The sequence below is a fragment of the Ochotona princeps genome, chromosome 19, assembly GCF_030435755.1.
Source record: "Ochotona princeps isolate mOchPri1 chromosome 19, mOchPri1.hap1, whole genome shotgun sequence".
Classification (NCBI taxonomy): domain Eukaryota; kingdom Metazoa; phylum Chordata; class Mammalia; order Lagomorpha; family Ochotonidae; genus Ochotona; species Ochotona princeps.
This window is the reverse complement of record NC_080850.1, coordinates 36,421,844-36,435,142: the sequence shown is the minus strand read 5'-3', so window position 1 is coordinate 36,435,142 and position 13,299 is coordinate 36,421,844. Positions and strand designations below refer to the sequence as shown.

The 13,299-nt window shown below is 46.0% G+C and overlaps 1 protein-coding gene across 3 annotated transcripts in view; it reads right to left on the bottom strand.

The window, feature by feature from the left end:
- Positions 1-13,063, bottom strand: part of AFF4 (ALF transcription elongation factor 4) — a 68,496-nt gene extending 55,433 nt beyond the window's left edge. For 2 of the 3 annotated variants that reach the window (XM_058677297.1, XM_058677298.1), the window contains exons 1-2: positions 12,676-13,056; positions 2,273-2,415 (exon numbers count right to left, since the gene is read on the bottom strand). The gene's annotated coding sequence lies outside the window, so the exon portion shown is untranslated. Of the gene's footprint in view, positions 1-2,272; positions 2,416-12,675 lie in introns of all 3 variants that reach the window. The other variant, XM_004586403.3, reaches the window with a different exon arrangement.
- Between the last annotated feature and the right edge of the window lie 236 nt (positions 13,064-13,299).

The following is a 13,299-nucleotide window of genomic DNA, read 5'->3' as shown; positions in this document are numbered from 1 at the left end:
GCGCACCGGCCGTTGCGGCTCACTTGGGGAGTGAATCATCGGACAGAGAATCTTCCTCTCCGTCTCTCTTCCTCTCTGTATATCTGACCTTGTAATAAAAATAAATCTTTAAAAAACAAAAAAAAAGAAAAGAAAGATCTTCCATCCACTGGTTCACTCCCCAAGTTGCTGCCATGATCGAAGCTGGGCTTATCCAAAGCCAGCAGTCAGGAGTGTTTCCTCAGGTACAGGGTACTGAGGCCTTGGACTGTCCTCTACTGCTTTCCTAGGACACAAGCAAGGAGCAGGAAGTGGAGGAACCGGGACACAAACTGGCGCCCATATGAGATCACAGTGCACGCAAGGCAAGGATTTAGCCACTACGCTATTGCAGTAAGCCCAAAATAAATCTTTTAAAAACACAGAACTTAGAATTAACATCATACTTGATAGCCAGAGACTGAACACTTTCTCCTGAGATTAGGAGAAAAATGTCTGTTCTTACTGTTTCTATTCATACTATTAAAGGTTTTAGACAAATTATGCAAGAAAAACAAAAGGCATCCATATTGGAAAGGAGAAAGTAAAATAATGAATTGGTATATCGGAAATCCTCAAGAATCCACTAAAAATCTATTAGCACTAACGACCTAATTCAGCAAGACTGCAGGACAGAAGATGAAGATAATCAGCTGTATTTCAAGAAAAGCATCACAGCAATAAACTGAATGTGAAAAAAACGGGAAATTCACTTAGTTAAAGAAAGTTAAAAGCGGAACCCGGCACGGTAGCCTAGCAGCTAAAATCCTTGCCTTGTATATACGTAGGAGATCCCATATGGGTGCCAGTTCTAATCCCAGGGGCCCCGCTTCCCATCCAGCTCCCTGCTTGTGGCCTTGGAAAGCAGTAGAGGACAGCTCAAAGCCTTGGAACCCTGCACCCATGTGGGAGACCTGGAAGAAGCTCCAGCCACTATGGCCACTTGAGTGAATCAGCGGATGGAAGATCTTCCTCTCTGTCTTACCTCCTTCTCAGTATATCTGACCTTCCAATAAAATAAATAAATAAATATATCTTTGAAAAAAAATTTAAAAGAATTTAAACATGTCCAAAGATGTCCTGTGTTCATGGATCAGGATCTGTGGTAGCAAATGGCAATACATGGTTCCAGAGCTGTGGCATGGCAGACAAAGCTATAAGCCACAGAGTGAGCACTGGATATGAAAACCAGTTTTAGTTCCAGGCAATCCACTTCCAATTCAGCTTTGTGTTTACACGTTTCCGAAAGCAGTGGAAAACACCCCAAGAACCGGAGCACCTGTGAGTACATAGCAAATCTGGATGAAGGTCTAGGCTACTGGCTGCTGGATTCAGACCAGCCCAGCTCTGGCCATTACAGCCATCTGAGATCTCTCTAACACCTCTGCTACTCTTTCCAACTTTGCTTTTCAAATAAATACATAAATGTTAAAAACAAAAACCAGAACTGATGATTAGATTCAACATACTCCCCATCAAAATTGCAGTCCTCTTCCTTCTTTCTACACTTTTACACATCCTTTTCAAAGTTTATCATATATCCCACCTTCTTCAAGACGACTTTCAAGGTTTCTCTGAAAGAAACACCAGAAAATCACTCCTTCTCAGAAGCCCTTGCTCCTGCCCTTCTGGTGCTTACTACTGACTTACAGTAGGGTTATCTGATTGACTGCTACTTTCTTATCTCCACTCCCCACTTATCTGTCATTGCTCTGGAACAAAACAGATAGGACTTACAGTTCCCTCTCTCCTCCAATGTTTAACATGATGACTGGCACACAGCAGATATTCAAAATGCCCTACAAAATGTTATGAAGTTATTTATAAGTTTGTAAAGTGTTAGTGTAAACTGCCTCAAAAGTCAAGTCATGGGTCCAGCATGTTAGCCTAGTGGTTAATGTTCTTGCCTCAAATGCACAGGGATCACACATGGGCCCTGGTTCGTATCCCGGCTCTCCACTTCCTTCCCAGGTCCTTGCTTGTGGTCTGGGAAAGCAATAGAGGATGGTCCAAAGCCTTGGGACCCTGCACCTGCACGGGTCCTGGCTCCTGGAGTCCGGCTTTGGATTGGCTCAGCTCTGGCTTTGGATCAGCTCAGCTCGTTATGGCTACTTGGGGAGTGAACCACCAGATGGAAGGTCTTTCTCTCTGTCTCTCCTTCTTTCTGTGAATCTGACTTTTCAATAAAAATAAATAAATCTTCAAAAACAAACAAACAAAAAGAGAGTCAAGTTAAGACAATGGAAGTACTCACTGAAGGTTGGGTATCAGAATACAGTGCTGGGGCTGGTGTAACGGTATAGAGGATTTAGCTGCCACCTGCTATGCTGGCATCCATGTGGGTGCAGGTTCAAATTCCAGTTGCTCCACTTCCCATCCAGCTCCCTGCTAATGTACCTGAGAAAGAGTAGAAGACAAACCAAGTTGCTGGGCCCTACCAGCCATGCCGGAGACCTGGATATGCTCCAGGTTTTCGGCCAGGTCACTGCTGGCATTGGAGGAGTGAATCACCAACAGAGATCTCTCTCCTCTCCTTTCTTCTTCTCTCTCTCTCTGTCTCTCTCCACTCCCTTGTCTCTCTTTGTAACTCTGCTTTTCAAATAAATAAGTAAATGTCAAAAAAAAAAAAAAACGAATATGATGCTGATACTATTCATCTTTTTCTAACCACAGATAGTCTCCCACCTGCATGCTAAGATTTTTGGTATATATTTTATAACATTAACAAAGTAGGTTTGGGGACAAGGTTACGGTCTAACATAACCTGCAATGTTGACACTTCATATGCATACTGGTTTTATAGTCCTGAATGTTCAGACCCCTGCTAAAGCACCTTGGAAAGTGGTAGAGGATGGCCCAAGGCCATGGCCCCTGCACGCACACAGAGGACACAGACGACACTCTGGGCACTGGCTTCAGCCTGGACCGCCCTGGTCATTGCGGCCATTTGCGAAGTTATCCAGCACAAGAAGGACTTCTCCATGTATGTCAAATCCTTTTTCTTTTTGTATTTTTTCCTTTTTTCTCCTGTATTTTTCTTTTTCTTTCTGTATTTCCGCCTTTCAAATAATAAATATTTTTAAATAAGAAAGTAAGCCTTTTTCTGTCAATACATATTATATACCACATGTGAAATACTGTTATATAATCCCTTATTAATAATTAATTGAAAGCAATGACACCAAGAGTTCTATCATTTTTAAAGTATTATTCCTAAAAGGTTATAGGAAACAAAATATACAAGAAAAATGTACAGAAATGCTCCATTTCTTTTTTTTTTTTCGTTTTATATATTTTTATTTTGAATTTCTGAATTATGTGGTACAATTTTGTATAGACTGGGATTCCACCCCAAACTCCTAGCCCCCCACAGATTTTCCCTATTTTACTACAATAGTATAGTCCTTCATAAGGAATCACAATTCCATCAGTCTCTTATTTAAGTGTACCCCGACATTGCTGGTACAATGTCAGATGAAACTGTTGGAAATGTGTAGACAATGGGATGCTGGACTGTCTGACATTGTCTATAAATGCTCCATTTCTATACTCACTTAAACCCTGAATTTTTGTCAGAGTTTGTCCACCATAAATACCGTAAATATCAGCTGCTCCACTGCTGATCCTGCTCCCTACTAATGCCCTGGGAAGCAGGAGAGCATGGCATAAGGCTTTGAACCCCTGCACCCACATGGGAGACCTAAAGAAGCTCCTAGCTCCCAGCTTCAAACCAGCTCAGCTCTGGTAGCTGCGGCCATTTTAGGGAGTGATCCAGTGAATGCAAGATCTCTTTGTCTCTCCCTCTCTCTCTAACTCAGACTTTTAAGTCAAACAAATAAATCAGCTGGTGTGGTAGCCTAGTGGCAAAAGTCCTTGCATTGAACTCTCCCGGGTCCATACGGGCACTGGTCTGTATACTAGTTGCTCCACTTCCCATCCAGCTCCCTGTTTGTGGCCTGGTAAAGCAGTAGAAGATGGGCCAAAGCCTTGGGACCCTGCAGCTGTGTAGGAGACTGGAAAGAAGCTCCTGGTTTCTGGCTTCAGATCAACTACAGATGTTGCAGCCACTTGGGGAGTAAACCAGCACATGGAAGATCTTTTTTTCTCTGTGTCTCTCCTTCTCTCTATAAATCTTACTTTCCAATGAAAATGAATAAATTTTAAATAAAAAAAAAAATTGGGCCTGGCACGGTAGCCAAGTAGCTGAAGTCCTCGCCTTGCACAAACCAGGATCCCATATGGGCACCAGTTCATGTTCCAGAGGCCCCGCTTCCCATTCAGCTCTCTGCCTGTGGCCTGGGAAAGCAGTCAAAGACAGCCCAAAGCAGTGAGACCCTGCACCCGCAGAGCAGACCCAGAAGAGCTCCTGACACCTGGCTTCAGATCAGTTCAGTTCTGGGCGTTGCGGCCACTTGGGGAGTGAATCAACAGATGCAAGATCCATCTCTGTCTCTCTTTGTTTTTGCATATCTGCTTTTTAAATAAAAACAAAATAATTCTTAAAAAAAAAAACAAATAAATCTTTGGAAAAAAGACTTCAAAGACACAAAAGAAAATTTAAGGTAACATCAATGTAACAGATGATGTTGCTTCACAAAAGGCAGATTAATGTTGCATTTCATTGTGGAAATATGTAGTCTTTTGCCTGGGTCTATATTTTTAAGCCATTTGACTTCAATAATATTAAAGTAGAAAATGTATACAAGTATGTCGTACTAAATGGATCTGACACCTGCAAACCTTTACTTGCTGAATCAGAGCAATGCGACCTTACGCTACCATACCAGTTGGCGGTTCTTAAAAGCTGACTTTAAACCTGTTAACTCTGGCAGCCTGTCTTGTACATTTATAGCTAAGCACCTTCCTGAAGTCTACTTTGTATGTGCATCTCCTATTACCACCACTGAGGCTAGCAATGAAACACACACAGCAAACTTCACTGTTGACTAAGCACAGCAGTGGGCTCCACAAGATAGAAGTCACAGTGAACAGGCAATCTGGAACACACTACGCCAGAATTCTTCCAGGGTTGGCATGTCTGTACTAACACATACCCATGTCATGACTTAACTTTCCCCACCATCTTTACCTGTATGGACCACTATGTCCTCACTAATGCACTGTAAGTCATCAAAAACACAAGAAATAACATCTAAGCACAGCAACCTGGTCCCAAGGCAGAATATGGCTCCAAAGTTGCCTTCAAATGTTGCAGAAAACTCATTAATGCCCAAGAATGCCCAAGGGCAGAACAAAATCAGAAGAAAAAAATAATACTTCTAATGAATTTTAAACAACAAATTTTTCATTTCATGGGAAAAATCACTTTGGGACTTTATTATCAGTCACAAATGAAAATACTATTAAAATAAGCCAGGTGAGAAATGAAGGCTTTAATTAAGGCAGTAGAAATGTCAATGATGTCAAGAAAGGATTTGTACTCAAAAAGTTAAGTGATTAGAATTATTGAGTGTCAACTACACTTGAGAAGTAAAAGAGTAATCAAGAACCATCTGCAGATTTCTCGCAAAAAACAACAAAAAAACCCTGTCCCCACAGACATCTTCCTGGAAGTCTTCTCTGTGTTAACCTAAGATGACGAACAGGCTGAGTACTGGCGGAGCAGTTACACTGCCACGGGGACATTTGCCTACCGAGGTCCCTACCGAGGTCCCTACCTCAGCCCCTCAGCCCCGCTGCCTGCTAATGCACCACCTGGGAGGCGGCAGCAGAGGGCTTGTGTGTTCAGGCCCCTGCTACTCCCTGGGGAGACTTGGACTGAATTCCTAACTTCAGGGGTCAGCCTGGCCAAGCTCTGGCTACTGCGCATATTTGGAGAATGAACTAGAGCCGAAGCAAGCTCTGTCTCTCAAATAAGAGTATTGATGAAGAAGATAAAGGAGGAGGAAGAGAAAGAAAAAGACAATGGATAAGAAAAATCTCATGGTGGACAGAGTCAAAATCTTCACTTGGCTGACCAAAGAATCCACCACATCTGCAAGCAAGCTAACCAGCAAATGGAAGACCATGCAAAGGACTGGTTCCATCACTGACCTTCTACTGTGTCTGTCCAGACAGATCTGGTGTTTTAGGACAATGATTCATTCTGCTTGCCCAACTTGTGTGTATCAGCAGTTAGAGAAGCTCACATTCAGTCCAATCAAGCCTATCTAAGCCACACCAATACAGGCTGTCACCTTCAGAATTTTCAATTTAAGGCAACAGCACCATGGCATATCATGCTATGCATCCTATACAGATGCCAGTTCAAGTCCCAGCAGCTCCACTTCCAGTCCCGCTCCCTCTAACAACCTGAGAAAGCAGCAGAGAATGGCCCAAGTACTTGGTCCTTGCTCCCACATGGGAGACCTGAAGAAGCTCCTGACTCCTTGCTCAGGGCCTGCCCAACTCCAGCCACTGCAGCCATTCGGGAACTTGACCAGCGAATGAAAGCTCTCCCTGTCTTTCCTTCTCTCCTCTGTGTATTCTGTCTTTCAAATAAAAACAAATAAATACGGAATTTGGAATTTAAGAACTGTGACCTCCAGGTGTAGTTGCAGAATACAAAGAAGAAGAGAGCATGCTTCCTAGTGTATTTAGATAATGGTAAACAACTATTTGCTACCTCTGGAAGAAGGTAGGGTTACGGATGTGCACTAACTAGCCCCGGGGTGACCCAGGGGAACAAGGCTACTTTCGAGTGTCCTTTACTCCACTTTTCCTGGGATGTCACAGCTAACGCAGGTCACTGTAATGCAGGCTCCTAACCAAAGTTGATAGGGCAATCTTCCTCTGATGAGAGGATTAGCAAGTATTAAAATCTATTTGCAGCAAAAAAGAACTGAACACTATATCTCAGATGACACACACACACAGTCCTAACCCGATGTCGAGCCCCTGGTTGCAGCTGTTCCCGAGTTCCGGTTATCCTCTGATGGCTGGGTCACAAATTCATCCTTTTGCTTAAGTTAGATGTGGGTCTCACCTAACTAAAACACAGTGCCTAATGGATAACCTTAAGGGGTACTCAAGGGTTCCACACTGGAATTAATAACAGTTAAATGACTACCTTCAAAGCCAATACCCATATGGGTGCCGATTCAAGTCCTGGCTGTTCCACTTACTATCTAGTTTACTGCTAATGGGCCTGAGAAAGTAGCAAAAGATGGCCCAAAATTCTTGGGACCCTGCCACCTATGTGAGAACTGATGGAGTTCTAGGCTCCTTGTTTCAGCCTGGCCCAGCCCTGGCTGCGGCAGCCATTTGGGGAGTGAATCAGTGAATGGAAGATCTAACTCTAGCTTTCAAATAAACAAAAAGAAAAAAGAAGTACTCAGTTAGATAAAGGAGTTTGGCTGCTTACCAAATACTTAGACGTGGTAGCTGAAGCAACAGACCAAGAAGAGAAAAAGAGAAGGCCCAGGCTAAAATCTAGAACTACAATATCAAGGGATCAGGAGGGAACCAAGAATAGCCACTAGAACAAGAGGCAACAAAGCAGCTGTCATCAGGAAGACAATAGAATCATGGAGAAGCAACTAACAAAATAAACCACAGACGAGGAAAGAAAGAGTGGTGACCACGTGCTTCGGCCAAATAGAGGTGCTGGGCAGCCTCCGTCAGGGCACTGGCATTGGCATGAACGATGGAGGAGCCAAGCTGAAGATTCAGGAGTAAACAAAAGTGCACAACACTACCTAATCAGTGTTTTTCCCTTTAAAAAAAAAAATCCAAGGGGCTGTCATAGAAGGGTTAAGCCACCGCCTACGATGCTGTCATCTGTGGCACTGGTTCTAGCCCCAGCTGCTCCAATTCCAGTCTAGCTCCCTGCTAATGCGCCTGGGAAGGAGTGACAGTGGCTGCAAGTCCTTGGGCCCCTTCACTAACATGGGAGGCCTGGAGAAAACCGCAGGTTCCTGCCTTCAGCCTAGCAAGGGGCTAAACCTGTTCTCCTGACATGGTAACTATTCAGAGAGTGAACCATCGGATGGAATATCTCTGTCTCTCCCTGCCTCTAACTCTACCTTTCAAATAAATAAAAGTAACTCTTAAATAAACAAACCCAAAAAATCAGTGATGAGCACTGGCTAATCCTCCTCCTGTGGTACTAGCACCCCTCTGGGTGTCAGTGTCCCACTGGCTTCACTTCCAATCCTGATCCCTGCCTATAGACTAGGAAAGCAGCCCCGGATGGCTCAAGTCCTGGAGCCCCTGGAGCCCCTGCACCCACATAGGAAACCATGTAAAAGTTCAAGATTCCCAGGTTTGGCCACTGTGGCCATTTGGGGAATGAGTTAGGATATGGAAGATCTCTCAGTGTGTCTCTCCTCTTGTTGAGAACTGCCTTTCAAATAAAAATAAAATAAATCTTTAAAACAAATCAAAACAAAAATCAAGAAAGAATGTGTCAAATTTCTAGACATGGGCTGGCATGATGGCTCAACTTGGCTAATCCTCCGACGGTAAGCCCCAGGATCCCATATGGTCATCATTTCATGCCACAATTGCTCCACTTCCCATCCAGCTCCCTGCTTGTGGCCTTGGAAAGCAGGCAAGGATGGGCCAAAACTTGGGACCCTATACACACATGGGAAACCAGGAAGAGGTTCCTGGTTCCTGGCTTCAGACTGGTTCAGTTCTGGCTATCACAGCCATTTGAACAGTGAATCAGCAGATGGAAAACCTTTCTCTCTGTACTTCCTTCTCTCCGTAAATCTGCCTTTCTTTCTATCTCTCCTTGTCTCTGTAACTCTGCTTTTCTAGTAAAAATGAAAATAAATCTCTCAAAAAAAAAAATGGGGGTTGCTGTTTCAATCCTTAGGCTTAGAGATCCATAATGAAACACTGTAATACAATCTTTCCTTTATTAATGCACTTTTCCTGACACATTGTGCTTGAGGTACCCCAGCAAGCCGCACTTGCACAGCAGTGGCATAAGAATTCCTTATAATCAACATAAAGTGATAAGAGTTCAAGAAAGTAGATCAGAGCTACTACAGCATGAGGATTCACACAGAACTTTAGGAAAACAACATTACCTTAAAAGATGGGGGAACTGGGCCAGTACATTAGACCAACTGGCTAATCCTCCAACTACACCCATCTCACCCTGTATGGGTGCCGGTTCGAGTCCTGGATGCTCCACTTCCATTCCAACTCCCTGCTTGTGGCCTGGGAAAGCAGTAGAGGATGGGCCAAAGCCTTGGAACTCTGCACCCATGTGAAAGCCTGGGAAGAATCTCCCAGCAACTGGCTCCTGGCTTTGGAGCAGCTCAGCTCTTGCCATTGCTGCCATTCAGGGAGTGAACCAGTGGATGGAAGATCTTTCTGTCTCTCCTTTACTTTGTAATTCTGCCCTTCTTTCCAATAAAAAAATAAATAAATCTAAAAATAAAGTATAATTGATACAACAGGTACACTTCAAATCTTTTTCCTTCAAAAATAGATTAGTAGGGCTCGGCAGTGTGGCCTAGTGGCTAAGGTCCTCGCCTTGATCCCATATGGCCGCTGGTTCTAATCCCGGCAGCTCCACTTCCTCTCTATCTCTCCTCCTCTCAGTATATCTGACTTTGTAATAAAAATAAAATAAATCTTTAAAAAAAAAATAGATTAGTGTATCGCTTCTCAGCCTTTTGGCTAAGATTCAAGTGTAAAAATAGAATAGTGGGGCCCGGCGGCGTGGCCTAGTGGCTAAAGTCCTCGCCTTGAACGCCCCGGGATCCCATATGGGTGCCAGTTCTAATCCCGGCAGCTCCACTTCCCATCCAGCTCCCTGCTTGTGGCCTGGGAAAGCAGTTGAGGACGGCCCAAAGCATTAGGACACTGTACCCGCGTGGGAGACCTGGAAGAGGTTCCAGGTTCCCAGCTTCGGATTGGCGCGCACCAGCCGTTGCGGCTCACTTGGGGAGTGAATTATCGGACGGAAGATCTTCCTCTCTGTCTCTCCTCCTCTGTGTATATCTGGCTGTAATAAAATGAATAAATCTTTAAAAAAAAAATAGAATAGTGATCCCAGTATTAAAATGTCTTGGAATATTTTGGAACTAAACTCAGTGGTTTAATATTTTCTGTGTGCTAGTGCCATCAAAATTCTCAAGATATGATGCCAGTGAAAAATGAGCATCAAGACAAAAAGGAATGCAAATGATTAGCCAAGTTTAATAACTATAATGTTACTGATCTTTTCCAAGCTCTAGAGTACCACTTCAAACAACCAAACGGGTCGGTGTGAGTGGGCAGTTAAAACAGCAAGTGGTGCTTTCCTTAAACCCAAAGAAAACTTGGCGAGGGGACAGGTCAGGTGAGCCTTCAGCAGGCTTTAGTCAATAACTACACCTTATTTCACAATAATTGAGATTGGTCAACATCCTCCCAGAAATCAAATATAATCATTCCAAATAATCAGAGAAAATGAAAAATGAAATGAGTAAAACATAATGAGAACAGCGAGAAGCTGGGAAGCCTGTATGATCTACAGGAAAGTTGTCAAAATGTCCGTACAACAGGGCTGACATAAAGCATAAACTTCGGAAACACACATTGTCCTGGTTCATTGCCCAGCTGTGCTCTCCAAACTTAAGAACACGTCCTTAATTTAATGGAAAATACTACAAAGAAAAGGGAGGCCTCATACATTTTGGACTCCATTCTAAACCAGTAGATGGCCACAGAAGAAATACCTGTTTCCTTTGCTCCTCTAAGGTACACATGAAATCATGACACTTGCCTTACCTTCTCAAAAAAGCTGAGATACGGAACTCCCATCTTCTGAAGAAGACACTCTTTTGCTTTTTCCCCCCCCTCAAATGCCAATCCCTGGCTCCTACAGCTTTCTTACTCTACAAGACTTTATCATGAATCTTAGATTAGATAACCTGATACAACAATAACTTCAAATTCAAAATAGCACCACCAATTAGCAATTATGTAAAATATTGGGGAGGATAAAGAAAAATTAACACTTTACTTGCTCTTAAGACCCTTCAGAATACATCAGCTATTACAGTAAGTGAAGAACAGAGGAGATGTAGGACTGTGAATAAAAGAACCGACAGACACAGAGTGAATGGCAACAAAAAGCCTCTTTCAGGACCCTTCACGACACAGCTTCAGCAGAGCACTGCAGTCACCCCGACACCCCAGCACTGCGCCCCAACTCACACAGCTAAGCACTTTTCTTCCAGCCTTTCCCATCCTGTGGGAAGCAAAATTGGACTTAAGTGTAAAAACGTGCCTCCAACTCTACAGAGATGATCAGAACCAAAGTCAGTCTGCAGACCCCTGGGAATTGAACAAAACTGCTGCGATAATGCAAAAATCCATTAAATTAACCAAACACTATAATTTAAAAGTAACTTCTTCAGATTATTTTTTGGGTATACCCTGAAAAACACAGTGCTGAATAAGGAAAAGAAGCCTGAGCGATTTAAATATGCCTGCTTTGTGGAGAACCAAGTGGCCACCTGCCAACTCTGCTTATGCATATGTGACCAAAGATGATTCTAGGCAGACTCTCAGTCACAAAGGCCCCTTATCAAATCCCGAATTAACAAAGTTCTCACAAACATTTCCACTGCGTTAAGTCAAGGAACAGTTAAATACGCCAATCACTTCACAAAGCTTTGCAGAATCAACACAGACACAAAGCTGGGAGCTTTTCACTCCTGAGTCTTAAAAAAAAACCAGCAGCACACATTTCAAACGTCACATTTACAAGCCGCCTGGTCAGACGCACCTAGCACTTCCGTTCCATCAAGAACAACTCTGCCCACTGCAAAAGGGACGTGCCTTAGTCTAAAATCTCCGATGGCCAGCAAGGAGGCTTAGGGAGGGGGAGAGGGGAGGGAACCCTCATCATTCTGGATTGCAAGTGAAAAAAAAACTACGAGAACACGAAATAGAACTCCCCCCAGTGTGAACTCCATACCCACCCACGCATTTCGGATTTATTCTCTCCACTCCCGATAAAGGATGTTGTCTGTGAATGAAAAGGCAGTCAGGGACATTCCCCTAAACTCCTACACCCCACGATCCATCCTCCCAGAGTGGAAGGCACAGCAAAGTGGAAGGAACAAAGCCCTGACGTCAATTACGAGATCAACCCCGAGCTCAGGCAGCTGGAAGCTAGGCCTCGACAGCCAGATCCCGACGCAGCCCCGGGGGCCAGCGGGGAGCGGGCCGCCCGCGAGGGGTGGGGGCGTCGACCCTGCACCCCACATGCCCAGGTTTAGTCACCCCCTCCGTCAGTCAAAGGCGGAAATCCGCCCCCTCCCTTTTTTTTTTCTTGCAGAGGAGCGGGGTGTGGGGGGAGGAGAGGGAGGCGCACAGGATCGCGAGAGCGAGTTGGGGAACGATACCAGAATCCGGGCCCATTTTCTCTATTACCTAGAAATAACTTGAAATCGGGGGGGGGGGGGGGATGACAAACTCCCAAATCAGCCGCTGGAACGTCCGAGGTAAGGAATGGCTCAAGTCACGAAGGAAGACGGCTGGGGGGAGGGGAGTGGGTGGTGAAAAGATGGATTTCGGGGAATGTTGGGTAGAACTGGGTTGCCTTTTATTTATTTTTCTTTTTTTGCCCATTTGGCCGACTGAAGGTACGCCAAGCCGAGGGCGCCCTCGGCCCCTCCCCCGCCCCGCCGGCGCTCCCTTCCTCACCTCCCGTCACGGCTCCGCTAGGCCCGAATCATCTCCCGGCTGCGGCAGCGGCGGCGCCGGGCCTGCACCTTCACCGGACGCGCCTTCGGGCCCGCCCAGGGGGCGGCGACAGGCTGCCAAGGGCGAGGGGCTCCGGGTGGAGACGGGGGGTTCCGGAGGCCTGGCCAAGCTGAGGCGGCGGTGGCGACGGCGGCGCACCTCAGGCGCTGGAGGCCGAGGTCCCGCCCCGCTCCATGACGGTCGGCCCTGCCGGGCACTGCTGACTGAGGCGGCGGGGGCGGCCGGACGAGGACCTGGCACCGCGATCCCCGCCCCGTCCGCTGGCGGCGGCGGCGGCTCGACTCCCGCAGCCAGGGCTGTGACTGACGCAGCGGCCGTGCCACCCATGTGACCCGGGCCGGGCGGGTGCGGGGCGTCACGTGACGCCTCCGCGCCCCGCCCCGGCGGCGGAGTCCGGGAGCTCCGGGCCTGCGGCGCCGGGAGGAGGCGACGCCCGGCGGTGCTGACGTGCTCGGCCGGCGGCTCCGGAGACCCGAGGCTTGCTGGGCGAGGGGAACCTCCCAGCTGGCTCAGGCCCGACCCCCTGGGCACCGGAGGCCGCGCCGGGCAGAGCTGGCCTGGCAG